The 22763-nt window shown below is 41.5% G+C and overlaps 1 protein-coding gene and 1 long non-coding RNA gene across 3 annotated transcripts in view; both read left to right on the top strand.

Annotated features, from left to right (window-relative positions):
* Nucleotides 1-22763, top strand: part of ROBO3 (roundabout guidance receptor 3) — a 417871-nt gene that overhangs the window by 40318 nt on the left and 354790 nt on the right. The window lies entirely within an intron of this gene.
* Nucleotides 1822-22763, top strand: part of LOC144325656 (uncharacterized) — a 30268-nt gene continuing 9326 nt past the window's right edge. The window contains exons 1-4 of one of the 2 annotated variants that reach the window (XR_013390862.1): nucleotides 1822-14486; nucleotides 16111-16307; nucleotides 17458-17566; nucleotides 21870-21967. This is a non-coding gene — a long non-coding RNA (uncharacterized LOC144325656). The remainder of the gene's footprint in view (nucleotides 14487-16110; nucleotides 16308-17457; nucleotides 17567-21869; nucleotides 21968-22763) is intronic. The other variant, XR_013390863.1, reaches the window with a different exon arrangement.

The raw sequence follows: 22763 nt of genomic DNA, 5'->3' as shown, positions 1-22763 counted from the left end.
TAGCTCGCTGTCCCTCTGATCCACTATTAGTGGCCATGCAAACACTCCTTCCACCTAATTAAGCACAGCTTTGAAAATACCCTTCCCAATGATGTTCCAGTCCCAAGCTAGTGATTCACATATGAGCCCCTACCTGTTAAACCTGCAATCTCACTCTCTTCTGGGATAGAACATCCCTGCCCACCCCCAGGTGACCCAGCTGCTTGCTGGGGATGCTTAGGACCTAAAGGGAGTGGGGAGTGATAAATGATCTTTAGAATAGTCTGTATTAAAGAGTTGGAAATGGGATGTTAATAAACCCCAAGCCACTAATTTAGAGAACACATGCTCTCCAGGCTAAACCAGTGCCCTGAAACAATGGCCAATGATAAACATGGCCTTTGCCAAGCAACTATCTTTCCAAAGGCAGCTTTTGTGCATTTGTGTCCCTATGCATTGTAAGTCCAGCTATTTTTTGCCCTGTATATACCACTCACCTGGTGTAACATGTAGGTCTATTTTACTTAGGTGCTATCCTGAGAAAGCCTGTCTTGCCTTTCTGCCAATAACCTGAGATTTTTATAACTAAGTGTAGTGTTACTTTCTAGTATGGTGTAAAGTGCTTGTCTGAACTGGGAAGATTCAGGTTCAAATCCCCACTCAGCTATGGGTGATTTTGAGCAGGTCATCATCTCTCAGCCAAATCTACCTTAAAAAGTAGTTGTGAGGATCCAGGTAGCAGGGGAAAGAACCATGTACACCACTCTGAGCTTGAAGGAAATGTGGATATAATTTAAAGAAAATGAAATGAATAAAAGTGTACTTGAACCACTGACTACCCTTTGATCCCAGCAGAAAATATATTTGTATTGCCAATCTGTTATATTGATTAGGATTCTGGCATGTATAAAATATATGGTGATACTTTTTTCAGAATTATGGTCATGAGAACATTATCTCAATATATTCCAACTTATCATGCCCAACACCTGCTCATCTAATGCAAGCAGAAGTGATGAATTTGAACCACCAGTGTATCAGGCTTCTTTATATTTTGCTCATCTGCTAGCCATGTGTGCTGACGTCTCCAAGCGCTGCCCCAAGGACATCCTGAATAAAAGCGAACACTCCGTACTCCTTTATTAGGGATTATCAAAAAATAAGAGGGAAAATTTGAATTTTGCTGACTCTGGCCTAGGGTGTAAGAGTGAAAGCTGAATTTGGTTTAATTACAAAGAGGATAATTGCCACGTTAGGAGTCCTTGAATAATGTTTCATGTTACTGTTCTTTGCAGCAGGTATAATCTCATACACCAGCTAGGGTATCAACTGCCCTGCAAATATTTGTGCAAACTCTGCTTTAATTGTATCTTCTCAGTTGGATGGACATAGTCCCTCTATCCAATCAGGACAATCCCAGCTCTTGATTTTCACATGGTATTTGAACAGAGATAATGTTGCCCTCATCATTTCAGCCTATTCATTGTGCCTAATAACATTAATACTTAGCACTTCCCATGCACTATTGTGTTGGAATCCTTACAACAACCTTGTAAGGTAGGTCAGTATTATCTCCATACTGCAGGTGGGGTGAAGGACCAAGCCCACCTAGTAAATTCATGGCAGAGGTGAGATTAAATCTCTTAGGCATTATGCTATTTCATCCACTAATAAAATTCAAAATATGCCTACTGTAATATAATTTTGAGACTCTAATTTATTCCTTAGTTGAATACATAATCTCATTAATCAGATGGTACTTTTTGGTGGAAGAAAAATCTGACTTGAACATTGGCCATTTCAAGACTCTCTCTCTCCAGCAGTTTAAGTAACCACTTTTCCTGAGGCTGGTGGTAGATACACAGGCAAAGTAGTTCTTCAGAAAGAGCACAGCCTTATAGCACCTCGGAGATTAGCAGCTTGAACATGGTATCAGCTTTCATAGGATTCCATTCAACATTTATCCTGTTGTGAGTTTGGGGGGTGGGTAGCCTGTAAGCCTGAGTCCCTTCTAATTCCTGGACTCAACCCTGAGTTAGCACCTGGAACCCCTGGAGTTTTGCAACTCTCAGAGATTATGGTGGCATGCAACAATGCTATAAACTGCCCTGTGATCCTCCGATGAAGAGTGGTATGTCTATCAAAGCAAGCAAGCCTTCCATGTAATGAATGTGCTGCTGCAAGATTCTTGCTGTTTTTGGATAGCTGTTAAGAACATAAGACTGGATTAGGCCAAAGGCCCATCCAGTCCAGCATTCTGTTCTCAGTGGCCAACCAGATGCCTGTGGGAAACCCACAAGCAGGAGCTGAGGGTTGCCGTGCTCTTTCGACTTTTGAATCCTAACAACTGGTATTCATTCAGAGGCATACTGCCTCCAACAGCGATATCTTGTATCCTTGCAGCACTGTTACATTGGAAGCTTCATTTCTGCTTTAGCACATGTAAATGCTAAAAACAGACAAACATGAGAAGGAAGAAGAACAAGGTAGTCAACATGGTGCTATTTAGATGTGGACTGCAGTTCCCATCATCCCTGACAATTGGCCTACTGACACAGGGTTGATGGGAGTTGTATTCTAAAATATCTAGAGGGCAGCAGATGTGTCTTCCATGATCCTCTCATTCTTTGCCCTTCTATGTCTGATCTTCAGCTTTAGTCAAACACCACCTGGATGACAAAGCCTTCTAAGATTTAGGTGTTTGCCTGCTATCACTAGCTTTTTACTCTTGTTTGTTTATTATATATATTTGTACTAAAAAAATAATAATCTGCAATGCATAGAACAGTTTTCAACAAATGTTTGGGGAGCTTAATAAAATCCACAAGCACCACCCCTAGATTCTCCTCAATTTTAACCAAATCATCCTCCCTGTCATCTTCTAAGGGAGCAGTCACAAACAATCAGAGAATGACCTCACCTTGTCATTTGAGCACTGCAAACGTTAAAATAATAAATAAGAAAACAAAATTTATTCAAAACAATGAAAGCAGACAGTTTTAAACCAGCAGTTTGATTAAAAACAGCGATAGGAAGACTAAATTTAAATATTAAGAGCATGTTGGCTTTTAAAAAGTGTTTAGCAGTCATCCAAAGATTACAAGAGAAGGGACCAAGTGGATCTCTGCAGAGAGGGTATTCCACAATAATGCTCCCAAGCTGTTTATTAATCTCTGCACATTTTCTGTTAGTGGCCATACATCCTGTCATTCAGGGTGTTTTCTCCCTCTGAGAAGCAAGGTTTGTACTTCTAAAGGTTGCTAATGATTACATAGAAAACAAGGCATGTTGAAGACCCTTGGAAAACCTGATCCTAAATCTGTGCGTTTTTCTCATTTGAAAGTCAGTCTTGACCTGCTATATCTTGGAGTGGATGGGGGATTTGCAGATAATGTCCTACTGTCTCATTCATCAGCAGATCCCAGCTGAAAGTCCTTCCCACATGGGCAGCAGCAGGAGGAAGCACGCCAGTATCATTATTCTGCATTAATAGAAGGGCCGGTCTCCTGCTGTAGCATTTTCCTCTGTTGCCAATTCACATCTCCTTCAATCTTCCCTGACTAGTTCTGTTTTAACATGGACAATCCTGCTTGAAACGTTTTCACAATGGAAACCATTTCATTTATTTGTTTTATAAACAGAACTCTCACTTGCAAAATTGCCTATATGATTTATACTAAGCAGTCACTACATACCAGTATGTATAAATATTCAAACAGATGACTTTTCAGACAGCTGAGCAGATAGCAGTCAACAGAGGAAGAGACTACGGGGTCTCCCTAAGGATATGCTAATAGTTTGGTCTGAAAGGGATTTACATTCCAAGCATAGCCACTTGAAGTACAGAGCTTTGTATTTCAGTCATTTGTCCATGTACATTTTTGTCACTCACCGTTATTCAGGACTTTGTGAGTGTTTGGCCAGGAAGCACCTTTTCTGTTCTTGCCAGTGGTTAACTAGCATAGGGAAACATTTCCATTTAATACTTACCTTTTTAAGTCAGCTGTGTGCTCCCATTCCAGATACTTAATAACCAGCAACATAAAAAGTACCAACTACAGGTGACGGTTGATTCCAGTTCCACCATTTCCTTCCTTTTTTCCTCATTTTCCTAGTTTACTAAGTTTTAGTTTCCAACCTGATGCATTAGCTATGATAGCCAACATTATGGCAATGAATTCCTTAAGCCCGTGTTGTGTACACTGACTGGTAGTGGTTCTCTGTGGTTTTCAGCAGGGATCTTTCCCAGTCCTACCATGTATTGAAGACTTTGGGCAGGCAAGGATTTTACTCAGTCAGTGAGATATGATGACTCAGGTTTTTTACCACCCACACCAGCTTAATGGAGTAACCTGTCCTGATTTGCATTCCTCTCTTGGTTTTTTTGTTTTTGTTAGTGCATTCCATATTTTTTATTTCACTTCAGCTGGAATTATGGAATTCTAGAAAGAGAATTCAGGTTTTACTGTTTTAAAAAAGAATGCATATGTTGTGGCATGTAGATAGGGCAATAATTATGTCCAGACTGACAAGCAGTATGTGCATATGTAGGAGAAAGTAGTCTGTACCCCACAACTTACCGTAGATACAAACCTGATTATGATGCTCATTAATACTAGAAGTGATTGACTGAGCAATAGTCATGCATCTCCTTCCATCCTAGCTATTGTCATGCTTCTATTGTCATGCTTCATACATTGTTTGTACTTGGAGTCAAGAAAGAAAGGCACAGTTTGCATCTCTATTTTTTCATCCCTCATAGATCATTTAAGCACTCTTCCCTTTATGTTAAACACCTCAGCAAAAGATAGCAGTGTTGGAAATACTGTATGGGGAATGCAAAGGATAATGTTTGCATGCTTCAAGGAACTGAGTGGAAATGCACTAAAGCAGGCATGGCCGAAGCATGCAGGAGAAATTTGCTTGATAGCAAGCCAATTATGACAATATAAAAATAGTCTGATTATATGTCAGTTTCATATGGTTCACAAAAAATGTGGGGAACCACAGATATTCATATTTTGTGTCAGTAATGCATTCTTTGCATTGGCTTCTAGTACGTTTCCGTGCACAATTCAAAGTATTGGTGCTGACCTTTAAAGCCCTAAATGACCTCGGCCCAGTATATCTGAAGGAGCATCACCACCCCTATCGCCAGCCTTCTGGCGGGTCCTTCACTGCAAGAAGTGAGGTTATAGGGAACCAGGCAGAGGGCCTTTTCGGTAGTGGCACCCACCCTGTGGAACGCCCTCCTGTCAGATGTCAAGGAAATAACTATCTGACTTTTAGAAGACATCTGAAGGCAGCCCTTGTTTAGGGAAGTGTTGGGAGCCGCCCAGAGTGGGTGGGGTATAAATAATAAATTCATCATCATCATTATTATTATTACTTTCTCTTTGTTAGCTCCATTGATTTATAGTTGTTTAAATCTGCTACATTTCTTCCCACTAACAAGATGCAGTCCCACCTGACCCTAGGCTTTGGGAAGAAATGTAACAGATAAGAAGTGGCAGCACTATCAGTGTGTGTTGGAGGAAGCAGCATGTGTGAGAAAAGAAGATTTAGGAGCTGGGGCATCAGTGACATTTCATAAATATTTCAACTATTCAGAAATGTTTAAAAGGTCATCATTTCGCAAAGCCTAGGGTCAGATGGGACTGCATGTTGTTAGTGTGAGAGCTGCTTCCTCCATGTGTGGTCTGATGCTGCTGTGCAGGAGGAATGCCCATCTTCAGGCCAGAGGGTTGGCCCTTTGAGACTCTGAAGTTCCTTCAAGGAAGTGGAACCTGGAGGAGATGGTCCAGAGTCAGAGCTCAGAGGACCTCAGTGTGCTCCCAACTTTTATCAGAGAAAGTTGCTCACTCAGAGCTGTCTGGAATTGAGGGTGGGGTGGGGAGGCGAATGGCTTGCAGTGAGCAGAAGGCAGCTAAATGGCAGTTACTGAAAACAAATGCCCTTGCTGCTAGTACATGGTGAAGAAACTATAAACACAAGAGATACTTATAGTTGGTGGTAAACTGTTCTTTGAATTTCAGAGGCAGAGAATCTGTACAGTGGTACCTTAGGTTACAGACGCTTCGGGTTGCAAACTCTGCTAACCAGGACGTAGTTGCTCCAGGTTAAGAACTTTGCCCCAGGATGAGAACAGAAATTGCACGCTGGCAGCACGGCAGCAGTGGGAGGCCCCATTAGCAAAAGTGGTACCTCAGGTTAAGAACCGTTTCAGGTTAAGAATGGACCTCTGGAACAAATTAAGTTCTTAACCCAAGGTACCACTGTATATCTATCTATAAAGTTAAAAGCAGCTTGGGATAATATGTTTGGACACATTACGATGACAGAGAGAGAAATGAAGTATTAAAGAACGAAGGACTTAAGATTTGCAGGAGAATAATAGTTTTGCCAATTTCCTTCCAAAATCAGATAAACTTGACAAAGGGGTGGGGGAACTCTTAAGAAAAAAGCAAACAGGGTCTTTGAAATTTCTATAGATATTGACTTTGGGATATTGAAGTGAGAACAGTATACACATACTTGTATTCCCATTTCTTGCAAGGTAGCATGGTGCTACCTATCTATTGAATTCTTTAGGGGAAGAAGCAGTCCTTTAAGTATGTGAAGAGGAGACTTAATAATGTAAAAAAAACCCCACAAAAACCTACAGATTTCTCAAGCCTACTGCGTGGGGGACTACAGAAAGAATTCAGTAGAGCAGTGCTAAAGTGGGCCTGGCCTAAGAGCATGTGAGTGATATCCTTCATATAAAGCAAACTACAATAGTTTAAAAGAAGCCTGAACTGCTACTAGAAACAAATATTAATGTGTTGGTTCCCTCAAAGTAAATATATCTATATGGGGTGGGGCCCTGGATTGTAGAATTAACAGTTTGAAAGTTGTCACATCTCTAAAGTCTAGATATAGAAAAACCCTGTAAAGTAAGAACAAAAACACAGTCAGAAAATAATGTATGGTCATCAGAGTACTTGGACCTTGTAATCTGATTCCTGTGTCCTGAGATAACTTCCAATGGCTAAAATTACCCATTATTCTACCCTTGGAATCTATTGGATGTCCTGTTATGTTACAAATACATAGCAAAAGTGGTGGATCTGTATTGAGTAGCTAGGAGTAGACATTTACTCTGTCAAAATTTGGTGTGATCCCTCCTGATGATGTACTGTATTTGCTTTCCATTTTATGAATCCAGGGCTATTCCTCCACTAGACTTGGGGACAGGTACTGTTTTCATTTTTCATCTTGTAGAATATAGTGCAGTTTGCTCCCAGCTGCAACTTCCTTGTGATCTGTGCTAACAGTTGGAGACCGCATTTCATTTTTGATAATAGGTCACCCATCTTCCTTGGCTGCAAATGCATATCACTGCATGAGTTGATTAGATTGTCTGGAAGTATTAATTCCCCCCAAAGTCTTGCCTCCATATCCATTAGCTACTCGGCTGTGTGGCTAACAATTCCAGAGAGCACCTTCAGAGACACTTCATTACCATGCAAATAGAGACTGGCTCCTTTCTATGCAACGTAGCCCTAGCTAGAGGATTACACTATAGCTTTAAGGAGAGCATATGCAGAACACAAATTATTGCAGTCATCAATATTTATACAGCTGCTAAAGTTCATATCTGACAGGAACAGCTTCTACCACAACGACTCGTAAAAGCGAGAGAGATACACTGAGACTGAGAGGTACCATGCTCACAATTAGGAGCCCCATAATCGAAGTATTTCTGTGCTGTTGAAATAAATTGGAATTGGGCTGCTGGTGGGGATCTTTTCTAGCACTAGTTAGTCTCCAGGGGGTAAACTTTGGCCAAGAGGGATAGTGTCCCTTTCTTATCTATCAGATTGAAGGGCAGCATGCAAGTGGTTTACATTTTCAGATCTCTATAGGAGTGTATTGTCATGCATGCTGAAATATATATTTGATTGCATTCATGTGCCTTGATATTGTGTCATGGCTAAAATTGATCAGTATTGTATCCCTTGGAGTCTGTTTATGTTCTGTGTTAACATACATCAATTTGCAGATGGGTTTAGGAGGAAAGGAGTTGGGATTTTACCTGCAGAAACCTAGTTTGACCTCTCCTGATTGACCATGGATCTAGCAGCTGAAGTACAGAGTAGCAGCATCACACAAAAGAGGGTTCTCAAAGGGGGTATCTAGGCTGTGGAACTCTGCCTCATCAGATTTGATAAATTACTTCCTCAAGTATCACCTTAAGATAACCATGTTTAGCCCCCTAAATTTGACTTTTAACTTTTGCAGTTAACTTTTCTTAATTCTGGGGTTTTTATATGTTGCTGCTGTTCTACAGATTTTATGTTTTTATTATCCATGTTAACTGAAGCTCACCCACTTAAATGGCTTTAAAAGGTGGTTAGATAATTTCCAAATCAGAATGATATTTGCACCACCTGTAGGGTTTAGCCAAGGGTGTCTGCTTCAATATTGTTTTAACAGGTTATGTATTGTTATATTGTAATTCATCCTGGGACTTTATGGTGAACGGCAGTAAACAAAATAAACAAGCAAACATGGGAATATTTCAAAACATTGTCTTGAATGCATTTGTGCATAGGAATGGGACTCCAGGGTGTGATTCTAACCCCACTCACCTGAGAGTAATCCATATGGAATTCAGTAGGACTTAATTCTGAGTAGACCGGGTTAGAATCTCACTGTTAGTGTCTTATAAAATTATTTGTAAAGGTGTCAGTATTTCAGAGCCATGCTTCTTATTTTCATTGTGGAGGGATTGTGCATGTCCAAATTCATAAAAATGAATTATAGTTTTTATTTAAAATGTCCTTAAGAACTGTATCCTGGTAAAGATACAAGTAAGATCATATTATATTCAAAAAATGCTGGCAGATATTCTTGGCTTTCACTTCGGCTTTTAACAAAATTAAACCTACTAAAGTATGGGGACCAAGGCCATATTCACACATCTTTCCAAAGCATATTCTTTATATCTTTTAAAATAAATCTGTTGCATAAATTTGCCATGGCAAGCTTGGTGCAATCCTTTAATATTTTTTCCCATCGGGAATAACAGTCTAGGTTAGACCCATATTGTACTCAAATAGTTTTGATTCTGTCCATAGTTGGGACAGGAAGCTCAGTTCACAAAATGTGAAAAGGGTTATAACTTGGGGGAAGTAATGCTGTGTGCTTGCCGCTTTTCCAGTTGGTGAAACTGGTACCTGAAATGAATTAGTCTTTGTACTCATTTCTACGTTCTACTCCAACCATCCAGCTCTTCACTTTTAAACAATTTGTTCCTCCAAATGCCCTCATCCCCTTTAGAAGAAACCCTGAATGTGCAATTGTGGAATAAATGAGATTCTTCTATATTTTCTTCCTGTAATTTCTCTTTGTCTCAGAATGCTCTCTATTGGATGAATTCCAAAATCTTGCTTCATTCTGTGTATCTGAAAGCTAGCCCTGATTTCCAATGGAGTCTTTGTTCCCATCTTAGCTTGTCTCATGCAAATCACTGCCCTGTGTACTTCAAAGGCCTCTCAAGATGAGGAATTCTTCACACTACTCTATGATTCTTACTGACTGGGAAGGCCCAGATTACCTAATTGATGGCTTTGTTCTTGATAGCTTAGAGACATCCCACTGATCTGAGCGGCCTCATAACCACACCTTTCAGAAAATGGATATTAGTTTGATTTGAAGTCTGTTGTCCTCACTAGGAGACCTTCATGTTTTAATTAATTTCTTCGTCTTTAAGAGATTAGGATCCTTATCCCAAACAATCCTGGGAATTTAACAAGTCTTTTTCTTCCTTCACACATAATTCCATAGCATTATCCTTGGGCTAGCACAGTCCCTCATCCCACATGCATTCATTCCCTCCTGTGCTTGATGGTTGTCAGCAAATCATTGCTTTCAAATTGGGTAAACTATGGCTTGCTTAAAGCTTAATTTGCTTGGTTTGGAAGTAACAGCAAACCATGGTTTTCTGAGAAACAGGAAGCATAGGAGTGAATTAGAATATGTAAGGGGAGGGTGGCGGGTCATGCATGTCTAGGTCTTGCTCATGCAATGATTTGGTATTTCATGAACCATGTCATGGGCATAGTCGGGGGTGGCAGATTTCCCCCTCCCCCCACTCGATCAAGTAAAGCAACAGAAATACTTAACTAACTGCCCAATCATGTCAGTTCTGCCCCCCAACCAAGTTCTGCCCCCCAACAAAAATCCTAGCTACTCCCATGAGCCATGCCTTTGCCTTTTGTGTTATCTGATATGACCCATGCTGTGCTTCTAGTGTTCTAGTATATGTTCATGTTATTTGCATTATTTTTCTGAGCATTGTTTTACTGCTCTGGTTTGTTAAAAATGTTTTGATTGTTTAGGTATTGTAGCAGGAAACCCCCCCCCCCCAATCATTCAGTTTGTACAAACTTCACACACATTCACACTCACACTCACACACTACATACGCTACGCTTCTGTTATAAATTCATAGAAAATCAACCATACATCGGATTTGCACTGTTCCACTTTTATTTTACTCCATGAAGGAAGGACTACAAAATGGGGAAGGTTTGATACAGGGCAGCCATAATCCTTGAGCATACCAATACATACACAGGAGCCCTGCCCAGTTGCTATGCCAACCCTGATGGTCCTAGACAGAAGACCATCAAGATCACAAAGAACTTGCATATGGGAGTGGATTCAGCACGGACTGGAACAAAGGACAATAATCAGCTCTTCCCTCTGGGGGCAGGAAACTGCAAAATCCCCTCTGTCACCTGGAAAGTACTCATGGGGAGGGGGAAAGGGGGAACCAGCCAAGTGACAGGACACTCAGGTTACCACCACAACTCCTCCCTCAACCCCTCCTTTCTGTGATGTATGTATCTGAGGGGTGGTCTTAGGTTACACCCCTTCTGTGATGTATGTATGATGTTTCTGGGGGTGGTCTTGATCTACAGGGTGGCAATTTCAAAAGTCTTTATAAGGTCTTGCACACCATTTTTCTGGTCTTTCCTCTCTCCTGCAAGTGAGGGGAGCACCCTGTTGCAACAGTTCAATAAAGGCCAAGCCTACAGGCTGCTGTTTTGCTCCAAGTAATCCTGGTTGGTGTCTTTGTTTTTGTCCAAGGGAGCCCTCGGATTTTTCCGTTAACAGGTATCAAATGTAATTCTAAGGTTTCACTCTCTGAGCCTCAGAAGGCCTCTGGATTTTATGCTACTAAATTAATGGATGGCGGTATTGGTAAAAGAAAAGCTGGCTGAGTTCAAACAATGAGAAGAGCACAGATTTCTGTAACCAAATTAGTTATTCTCCCTCTATATCTCAACATTTTGCCCGCGTCTTTGGATTTTAAACACTGGGTGGGCTGCTTCTAGCAAATAACACAGCATTAAGGATTGATTGAAACAAGGGCTGTGTACACACCATGCATTTAAAGCACACACAAACCTCAAAGATCCTGGGAACTATAGTTGTTGAGGGTACTAGGCATTGTAACTCGGGAGGGGGTAAACTACAGTTCCCATGATTCATCTTTGGGGGAATATGTGCTTTAAATGTATGATATGTGTGCAGTCTTAGTTTACCTCAACCTAATCATTGTATATTAATATCACCCAAAGTGCAGAGACTTTGCTCTGGATAGGATGTAAATGAGCCAGCCTGAGCGGGTAGACCTTTGTGCTCACCCCTTCCCTCTAATTCTCTTTCATATGCCACTTGCTGTGGTCATTTAAAAACCCAAAACAGAAGAGAGTCCATGTGGTGTTGTGAGTGTCAGAGTAGGGCCTGGGACACCAGGATTTAAATCCCCACTTAGCCATGAAGCTCACTGGATGACCTTGGGCCAGTCACTGCCTCTCAGCCTAACCTACCCCACAGAGTTGTTGCTGGGAGTAAATGAATAGGGGGAGAACCAAGTACTCCACCTTGTTCCTTGGATAAAAAGATGGGGTTATAAATGCAGTAAATAAATAAAAAATCAATCCCCTTCTCCGCAGAGGGGAAAGTGTGTGAGCCCCAGGTGCACTGTAGGGCTTATTTATGTAGTGGGAAACTGGTTTCCTGTTACCTCTGAACTGAGCCTTAGAGGAATAAAACGACAACTCTACCAGATTGATTTTGGACTTATGACAGTCGCACCAAAATCTCTTTCATATGTATATGAGATCATAGAGTAAACAGTTAATATAGAAAACTGCATTACATAGAAATGTTCTAACACGCATAGGTCCTAAAGAGAGAGATATTGCACATATCACATCAATTAAGCACGCACATATATAAATCATAACGAATATTGAGGCACTTTTAAAAACTAGCAGATTTATTGTGGTGTGAGCTTTCGTGGACTAGAGCCCAGTCCTCTGGAGGATATAAATTATCAAGAGCCTTCTTATGCATGCACATGCAGACCACTTCCATGCAAATATTTTAACATGTGTAAGCGCCCAGAAAGATAGCTGGCTTGCAACATTAAAAGCACCCCTCTTTCCCTTTCAGATAAATATATATAGAGAGAGATCATGCACAAGCTTTCCCACGTGCATCTGGATGCAATTTGTGCAGATGCCTTTGACACACCTGAGCGAATGGCCTGGCAAATTTCCGAGAGTGCAAAAGATGGAGAAAATGATAAGTCAACTGTCAATCTTTAAAATTTTAATGAAGTGAAAATACTGCCTGAACCAGCATGTGAGGAGGAGAGAGACCTCCTTCAGTTTGAACAGATTAAAAAAAAAAACTCAGGGGGATCAAAGAGGATTAGCACTCCCAATGCTAACACTACTGCTTGGAGTGATGTTTGGGAAAAGGCTATGTAAACCATCTGACAAGAGAAGCTAACCTCCTTTTGGAAAGCCCTGAGCAAACAAATACTAATCACAGAATAAAGGGACAATTAGCGGTGATGTCTCCTGTAATAAATCTACTAACAAGAATACAACCTTCTGGCCATTCACAGCCAGATCCCCAGCCTTGCTGTTTGCTGAGCAGATTAATGGGGACAAATCGGGCAGCTTATTGCAAGGGACAAGCACATTTCTTTGTCTGTCTTGACACAAGGAAGCCAAACCTGCCTGGAATTGTATTTCCAGCTTGATCAACGGGGCATCTGCTCTAACGATTGCTCCAGTTCCAATGTCCGTAAGTGGCACCTAATTTCCTCATAAAAGATGCCTCTGCTAGAATAATTGAAAACTAACAGTCAATTTCAAAAGAAGGGCACAGCTAGTCCTGTTGTGACTCACACAGTCATCCTCCAACTTTGGCTTTCTGTGTAAATTATATGGTATGGAGTGCACCTGATGTAAATTACTGACTTAAATCCATTAAGTGTCACTTTTGATTCACATCTGTGAATGTAAGGGGAATCGACCCCTTATGCCAAGCCATGTTTGTTCTTGAAATGCTTCAGCTCTGATTTTGAGGTGACATTTGGTGCGTATGTAATGAGATTTTTTGAAGTGGTCCCATGATCATATATACATTGAAGAGTTATGTTGGGTTTGGGTATTCCTCAACATAACTTTTCTGGGAACAATGCCATGAGTGACATCCTCAGTTCCTGCTGGGTCTGCATACAATATTATCCATCGAGAAATGATAAGGATATTATGTTCAGACATAACATGGCTGAAGATCAGTGGAAGATAATCTGTTTTTCATGCAGAAGGTCCCAGGTCCAACCCCCAGAATCTCTAGGTAGGGCTAGGACAGAAACCTGTCTAAAATTTTGGAGAGCTGCTGCCAGTCAGTATAGGCTCCACTGAACTAAATGGACTAGCAGGCTGACTCAGGGTAAGGCAGCTTCTTGCATTATAAGTTCCTATGTTCTTTTCAATGTAGCATTACCATTCTCAGGTTTCCATTCTCAACTTTCTCTTAATCCAGCCCAATCAACTCAGGGCCAATCCTCAGATGAATGCACAGAAATCTTCTTGGTCAAATCTTAGCCAGAGCTGTTATGTTTAAGGAACTTGGGAGCATAGGAAGTTCCCTTATATGAGATCAGATTAATGGTCTTGACTAATATTGTCTTCTCTGTGGTTCTTCAGGGTCTCAGGCAGAGAGTCTTTCTCATCTTCTGATATCTGAGATCCTTTTCACTTGGAGATGTGGGGGCTTGAAACTGGGACTACTTTGCGTGTAAATTGTGTGCTTTACCATTGAGTTGTGGTTCTGCCTAAAGAGCCTTAGAGTATATAAGAGAGGGAGTTCATTGTATATCAAAGTGAAGCTGCAAAAATTAAATTGGCTATATGCAAAATTATTTAACTTCTTAATTTATCACCATAGAAGCCTGGTGTATCCTTAAAGAATACAGACTTACACACCCCTATGGCCATGATCTTGCACAAAGTCAGGTGCATGCAGCCTGTGCTTCTGTACTCTTGAATCTGTGGGTTTGGACAATAATCAAACAGTGGGTTTAGAAGAGAAGATAGGAGATGCCTCCAGCTGGGTTCCCTGCCCGCCGCCCCGGGCCAGAATATCAGGTAAGGAAGCAGTTAACCTCCACATTTTTTTAATGCAAACCAATGTTGCAGTGTTGTGTGTGTGAGCCTTGGATCTATATGGCACACATGCTAATACTACATTGTTGTAGCATTGCACTACAGAGAAGCAAATTCCCTCATGTCTTCTGAACCAGGCAAGGGAGCTCTCCAGCAATATCAGCAGTCAGAATACCCAGTGCTGAGCAGGAACTGTCCAGGAGTACAATAGACTAGGAGTAGGACTATGAACCTATTGCATCAGCAGCTTCCATACAGCAGCTGAAAATCTAAGTACCTCGGGTTAAGAACTTAATTCGCTTTGGAGGTCCGTTCTTAACCTGAAACTGTTCTTAACCTGAGGTACCACTTTAGCTAATGGGGCTTCCCGCTGCCGCCGCACGATTTCTGTTCTCATCCTGAAGCAAAGTTCTTAACCCGAGGTACTATTTCTGGGTTATCGGAATTTGTAACCTGAAGCGTCTGTAACCTGAAGTGTCTGTAACCCGAGGTATCACTGTACTCAGCCTGGTTATTCCCTGCTGGCCTGGCCCCCACCTTGAAGTACTAGGGAAAGTTTGATCCTAACTGTGCTTATGATAATGATTCAGGGGATTCGAGAGCTGTAGGATGAATCCAGTGGAAGCATATCAGATCTACTGCATTTCAGTAAGATCTTTGGGATTGCCTCAAGGTGCCCTAGCTATGGTGTTGTATGATTTATTTATATGTTCCTTTTGGGCTCAAAGGCCCTGAAAGCATGAGCAACAGTAATGCATATTAACAACTTGGGACCAGTTTATCTACAAGATTGCCTTACCCCACATGTGCCCACTAACCTACCCAGAGGCTTAGAAAGTTGAGGTGATTTTAATCTGTTTTAGTATTTTAACTTCTGCATGTTTTAGAGTATGGTTGTGACCCCCCCCCTGCTTTATCTTTCTGTAAACCGCATTGAGGCTTTTTACATTCAAGCGGTGTATAACTTTCATGAAATAAATAAATAATATCAATGCAAAATAAAGATGCAGTAAAATTACAAGACATGCAATAAATAAAACAATATGAAATAGTTTTAAAATTCAGACATGAACGTTAACTATGTGATGATATCCTTCCATTCTCCTTTGCTTCTTTGCAGGAGCAAAGATATCATTAGAACTACCTGAGACACCATGTTAGATGTTAGGCTGTCCCAGGTCATCTGGTCCTGGTTCATGCTGGGACTGATGCTGATGTCCTGAGGACGTCTCATGATAATCCAGCTATAGGAGCTTGGCAGGTCCCAATGCTTCTGCACTGCCACTCAGGAATGGGTCTCAGGAGGTGGCTCAGTGGTGCTTTAGGGCATAATATTCAACATCACGGATTAATCATGTCTTAAACCCTTTAAATACACTTTTGAGTTAGGGTGGCTTAAGAATGTAGTTTCCATTCTTTTGCTGCATATTTGTGTGTGAGGATTGTACACTATGTTAACTATAATGAATATTGCAGCGCAGGAAGGAAAAGTTTCAATGTTGTTTAACTGAGGATAAAAGGTGTGTTCTTTGTCCGTGCCATTTAAGCTCCAGGTGCAGAGTTTTGTGAATGTGTCATATTTGGGGCTTTCCACTGTTTCATGTAGGAGACAAGCTTCATTGCACCTGGGTACAAGGCACCAAGGCAGCTCCATATCGCCTAAGGTTCTCTCTTTGGCCTGCAGCAGGGTTGGGAACAAGTAGCCCTCCAAACATCATTGGACTTGCATCACCTCTGGCTGTTGCCCATGCAGGCTGGGGCTGAGAAGAGTTGGCAGTCCAACAACATGCTTCTTGTTTCATGGTGATTTATGTGTATTCATCTAGATCATTTACTCAGAGTGAACACTACTCTTGGACTTGTCTTTAATGTCATCTTTCCATTCTGTCAGATGCAATGCTGACAGTTAACTGACAGCATATTTATCTATTTGTTTTGGCTCTTTATATCCCACCACCTCAAGAAATGTTTGATGCTGCTTGCAACAGTTTGCTCCTGCTTGATTCCTTTAACCCTGCATATTACAGTCACCAAGCCAACGTTTGGCTGAGTGTGTTGTCAGAACCCAATAATGTGGTTAAACTCTGTCCTCCTTAACCTGTAGCCAAGAACAAAACTGCTGCAATCTCTTTCTGAGAGCCAGCATTTGCACTAAACCTTAGTTTTTGCCTTAGCATTACACGCAAACATGTCCAGTGTAGCTAGTATAGTACTGAGCTAGATGGACCAATGGTTTCATTGGGAATGAGTCAGTATCCTTTGTTCCTAGTCGTGGTCCAGATCCTTAAGGCGGAGCTATTGGTGATGGAGCATGTGTGTGTTGTATACAGAAGATTCCTAGTTCATTATCTCCAATAGTGCTAGGAAATAACCTTCTCTGAAACACAACAGATGCATTATCAGTACATGACCCAGAGTTAAAAGGGGCTATAGCCTGACTTGGTATAAAGCTATATCCTTATCCTTATGTTGTGACTTGGCGACATGGAGGAATTCCTTCCAAGTATATAGTTGGTGCAGCTGAAATATTAAATACACTTCCTTTGTTGTCTTCCATTTCATTTACATGTATTTTCAGATTGCTGGCTACAACTTAATACTTGTTTGCCACCAACATTTATGACCAGACATTATACAAAGCAGAAAAGTCACATAGAGTCCTTTGGAGTATAAGTATTTTTTCATAAAGCTTTTTCTAAGAACTGGGGGTTTCTAGCCTCACTGAGAGAAGCCTTCAATTTCCTGCTTGCCTTATATACATTGGAAGCAATTTCTTCCAAGTTGTTGTCTGTGAACTTGATTGCTTAAGAATCCAGCCCAATAGGCTCTGTTTGAATAGCATTAACCAGAATACACGTTAAGATGCTACAAGTAATCTGGATAAACAGTGATAAGACAAAAGAAAATAAGCATTATGCATGCTAAGCACAAATAAATGAAACTTATTTGATAGGCCAACCTCTGTCTACAGTGGGAATGACAAAGTAAATTGGAGGAGTGAGATTGGAGCGGAGCGGTAAACATCTGTCACAGGGAGCATTTTACAGAAGGCTGGAATCGAGGTGAGTGAGATGACACAACCAGAGTGAACGCATCTCGAAATCATCTTCATTTGGCTGGAGCTCATTAAATTTCACACTCAATAAGCAGGATACATGCAAGAATGTGGGGGCTGAATGGGAAGAGGGTAGATAACAGAGACACTGCACCTAGCCTTGGTGACTGAATTGAAACTACTAATCAGAAACTACTACTGATTATGTGGAACTGAAGCTAGACGAAACTGCATAACAGGACTGGAAAGGAAGAAAATGAACATGAGATGATCAGATTTCTTTAATAATAAATAATTCTTGCATTTCATTGCCTTTTGGTCTCACTGTTCACATTTTTCCTGTATTCCCTGCATGTGTTCTTAATCTCGTCTGTCACTACAGATATTATCTTCCATATGAGGACAACACTTCATGCATCTGATAATGTGGGTTCAGGTCAATGAAAGCTTATGCCATAAGAAATCTGTTCGTCAAATTCTCTCTCTCTCTCTCTCTCTCTCTCTCTCTCTCTCTCTCGTGTGTGTGTGTGTTTGCTGTAACAGACTAGCATGGCTATCTGGAATTTAATCAGAAATTGCCCCTACTCCTGAATACAGCAAGAGGGTAAATCCTACCCTGCAACTCAAAGGTGTGAGTATTTCAGCTACCCCCACCATCTAACTTGGGGGTGGGACACTTCAAGCCCAATGACCAAATGTGGCCCCCCATGCCTCTCTATCTGGCCACTGGGACTCTTCCCCGGCCAAGCTCTTGTGCAAAATAGTCTTCCATGAACACAGTTTTAACAGTGAGTCTGTAAGTGACTGTGGAGGCCAATTCTGGATCCACACATCCTTCCACAGTGGGGACATAGGTTTCCGGGTGGGAATTGATCATGGTGAGGGTTTGCCAACTTGCCTTCCTCTAAACACGTTTCTCCCTTTCGTCCTGAGTTCAAGCGCCTTCAAAGTCCATGACACCTTTGGTAAAGGCTGTTCTCCAATTGGAGCACTCGCAGGCCAGTGTTTCCCAGTTTTCGGTGTTTATACTATATATTTTTAGATTTGCCTTGAGAGAGTCTTTAAACCTCTTTTGTTGACCACCAGCATTACGCTTTCCATTTTTAAGTTCAGAATAGAGTAGTTGCTTTGGAAGATTATAATCAGACCTCCTCACAACATGACCAGTCCAATGACGTTGATGTTGAAGAATCATTGCTTCGACACTGGTGATCTTTGCTTCTTCCAGCACACTAGCATTAGTACACTGACACTACTCTTGTGCAAAGTAGTAGCTCCTGTGCAAAGTACTAGCAAAAGCAGCATGTGATGGTGGTTTTTACAGCTCTATATGAAATGGATGCATCATTGTCCCCAGGATAATATCTGCAAGCTTGGGTTATTTTCAAATACTTTGTATAACTGACACTGTGTGGAATTATTCATAAAGTAAATGTGTGTAGTAACCATGAAAGAGTGGGAGGACTCTCAACATTAATCTGGAAGTGTGATTAAGGAAGTTCTGTAGATCAGTGGTGGCAAACCTATGGCACACATCCCAGAGGGGGCACTCACAGTTCTCTCTGTGGGCACATGCACTTTTGCCCCAGCACAGAGCCGGCAGAAGGCGAGCGCAGCGCATCAAGTCCTCAGCTCAGCTTGTGTCTGGGTAGAAGCACCTCGGATGGAGCATTAGGGTGTGTGTGTGCAAAACGGAGCCACAACCTCCAGGGTGCATGTTTTCCCTTGGGGAGCTTCCTCTGGGTGGGGAGGGCGCAGCGCTGTGCATGTGCTCAGAAGCATGCTGATGCGTTGGTGGGCCACCCAGAGTTCCAAGCAGCCACCTTCCTCCTACTGCTGCGAGGTTGAGTCTTTACACACCCTCCAGCTGGGGCACATCCCTTGCCTGCTCGCTTGCCGCCCAGCCCGCCTTCCCTCACTCTGAAAATGGAAGTGTGGCAATCAAAACAGAAGTTATACTGAGAACAGAGCACTTTCCACTTCCGTAAAAAGTTCGAAAACCCGAACACTCATTTCTGGGTTTGATGTGTTCGGGTTCCAAGTAGTTTGAGAACTAAGCTGTTCGAAAACTGGGGTACCACTGTATTGCTCCACTCTCTCTCCACATGGATGCGCCGACCTCCCCTTCTAAACTAAAACCTCAGTATTCAGGTTAAATTACCGTGTTGGCACTTTGCGATAAGTAAGTGGGTTTGGGGTTACAGTTTGGGCACTTGGTCTCTAAAAGGTTTGCCCTCACTGTTATAGATGTACAGAAATTGTTGTGGGTAATGACAAAATACTGTGTAACATCAATGATTCCCCTTGTGTTGTGTTGTGTGTGTGTGTTGATAAGAAAACTCAAAGAGTTTGTGTTCAAGAATGCTGGTGGGTTTATTCTTTGACCCGGATGTGAAATCCCCTTTTCCTTTCAGTGGTTTATTGCACCTAAAGTTAATACCCTATCTTAAAGGTTTGCTGACATTCTTGACTCCCAATGCTGGTTCACCAAGGCCATGAACATTAAGAGCACAACTTGATCTGACACCAGGAGATCTATGATCATATCACTTGCTACTTTCAAAAGTGCAGTTAGGGTCACCAGATATGATCAGGATCATGACACTGGAGAAGGGAGGGATCACCTTTTTCCCTTTTTCTTTTACACCATTGAGAAGATTTAATAAAAATGTAGAAACCACAAACAAAAAGGAAAAAGACAGTTGCACAACTGAATTGGGTCCTAACTCATTTCACTTTTCAAAAAAGCTACTTGGGACCACTTCACTGCTTTTCCCCACTTGCCATTTTCCCAGTGAAAATCCATAGCTGCAATTTGCACTTATCACAGTGCTAGTTTTAATCTGGTCTTCTTCTCTTCCTTTTTAAACTGAATATTTAAAAACTGGGCAATTCTTTTTAATAATTATTTTAAGGAAATGCATTGCTACATTTTTTATTGCTGTTAGCTAAGTCAAAAGTGGACTTATTAGAACATAATTGACTGTCTCTGATTAATAATAATAATAATAATAATAATAATAATAATAATAATAATAATAAAATAATTTATTATTTGTATCCCGCCCATCTGGCTGGGTTTCCCCAGCCACTCTGGGTGGCTTCCAACAAAGATTAAAAATACATTAAAATGTCACATATTAAAAACTTCCCTGAACAGGGCTGCCTTCAGATGTCTTCTAAATGTCAGGTAGTTGTTTATCTCTTTGACATCTGATGGGAGGGTGTTCCACAGAGCGGGCGCCCTGTAGCTTCCCTGTAGCTTTGCTTCTCGCAGTGAGGGAACCGCCAGAAGGCCCTCAGCACTGGACCTCAGCGTCTGGGCAGAACGATGTAGGTAGAGATGCTCCTTCAGGTATACCGGCCCAAGGCCGTTTAGGGCTTTAAAGGTCAACACCAACACTTTGAATTGTGCTCAGAAACTCACTGGGAGCCAATGTAGGTCTTTCAAGACTGGTGTTATGTGGTCTCGACAGCCACCCCCAGTCACCAGTCTAGCTGCTGCATTCTGGATTAGTTGTAGTTTCCGGGTCAACAATGCATTAAGGTTTAACCCCATCTCTTCTCTTTTAGCTGGGGTGGGGTGGGCAGGCAGTGTTTTCCTATGACTAATGGCTAAAAACAAACAGATTAAACTACTTTGGGCCTAAGGACAACACTTCACAAAACTGATAAAGCAGGCTCTGATCCACAAAAGGCTCCTTTCTATTATAATAAATTTAATAATCTTTTAAGGATTTGCTGCAACAGGCTAACATAGCCCTCACTCGGTAATCTATCTTTAAAGTTTACAATAACACTTTGGATCAAACTTACAACTATGATCAGCTATAGCTACGATTTTCAAAAAAAATCAGTATGGCTTTAATAGTTGAAAGCCATGATAACGAGAGCCAGTTAAGGTCACTGGTCAAGGGCTCAAGTGACAGTTGCTTCCACATACCATAACGTAGTAACAATTTCTGCTTTTCACTGATTTATTGCTGAATTTGTCCTGTCAGGAAGCAGACCAATTCAGAGCAGTGATTTAAGGAAATCTTTTAATAAAGGCACTTGGCAGAACTCCCCACTTGTCACCTTGCACAGCATTTAATATTCCAGTGTAACGTGACTGTTCATTTCTATTACAGTGGAGAATAATTGTTTTGATAATTGTTTGATAACGTGTTATTTTCAGGTAATTTATTTCTACTTTTTCCGCGTGGTGGATTCTTCTGTGTCCCTGGAGCAAGGAGAGCTGCTGCAGGAGAAATGGAAGGCTTTGTATTACTTTGGAATTAATATTTATTTGGTTTCTTCACTTGCTCAAGAACAAGAGACTCCATGAATAATACATAGGCCCAAAGATGCCAAGATAGGAGGCTTTATATTCTGAATGCCAGTAGGATCCAGAAAACTTAAATCGAAGGTAAGAATCATCATTGTCGGGTGCATCAGGCATGGCTCAGGCAAATGGGAATTCGAGTTCACTTCAAGGCCCATTTTTTAAAAAAAATAAAATAAAAATGAAGGCAGACCCATTATTATCTTGGGGTAAATGGGGGTAGGAATGACCTGGGAAAAACAGACCACCAGAATGAAATACAGATTCAAAATTTGAAATGCACTGGGAAATCTCCCTAGGAGATTTGCATGTTGCTTTCTTGACTTGGATGTATGACTCCTGAGTGTAAATTACTGGGCATGTTTTCTAGCTTCAGATACTTCTCTGTTATGTATATTACTTTATATATGGTCCCAGAACATGATCTTAAGGCACATGATGCAACATCCTTGCCAAAGCTAAATAGGTCAGGGTCTTGATTAGTGTCAGGATGGGAGACCACTGCCTGTTCCTCTGGTTCAGGAAGAGAAGCAGCTCAGTCTATGATATATGAGCTGGAGGCTCCAACCTTTTCCTGATCAGGACAGGTGTTTTCATGAGCTTCCCTAGCCTGAGTAATTTCATATGTGGTGGTGGCCCTGAAGCTCTTCCCCGGTTGACTGCCTCCTCTGAACCTGTGAATGTTGAGCGGGTGACCTGAGAGCAAGTCAGGAACCCATGCAGCTGTTGTGGTGTGCCCTCCAATCCTGTGGCAGCAATGTCTAGATCCAACAGCTTTTCAGGGTTTCCAGTGGTATGGAGATCTGCTGCGTTGTCCTGCTCTGTGTATGGGGATACCTCAAGTTCCAGAGATGCCATCTACCTGGAAATCCCATGCACA

Source organism: Podarcis muralis, chromosome 15, assembly GCF_964188315.1.
Source record: "Podarcis muralis chromosome 15, rPodMur119.hap1.1, whole genome shotgun sequence".
NCBI lineage: Eukaryota > Metazoa > Chordata > Lepidosauria > Squamata > Lacertidae > Podarcis > Podarcis muralis.
The sequence above is the reverse complement of the archived record's forward strand: the minus strand, read 5'-3'. Positions and strand labels throughout refer to the sequence as shown.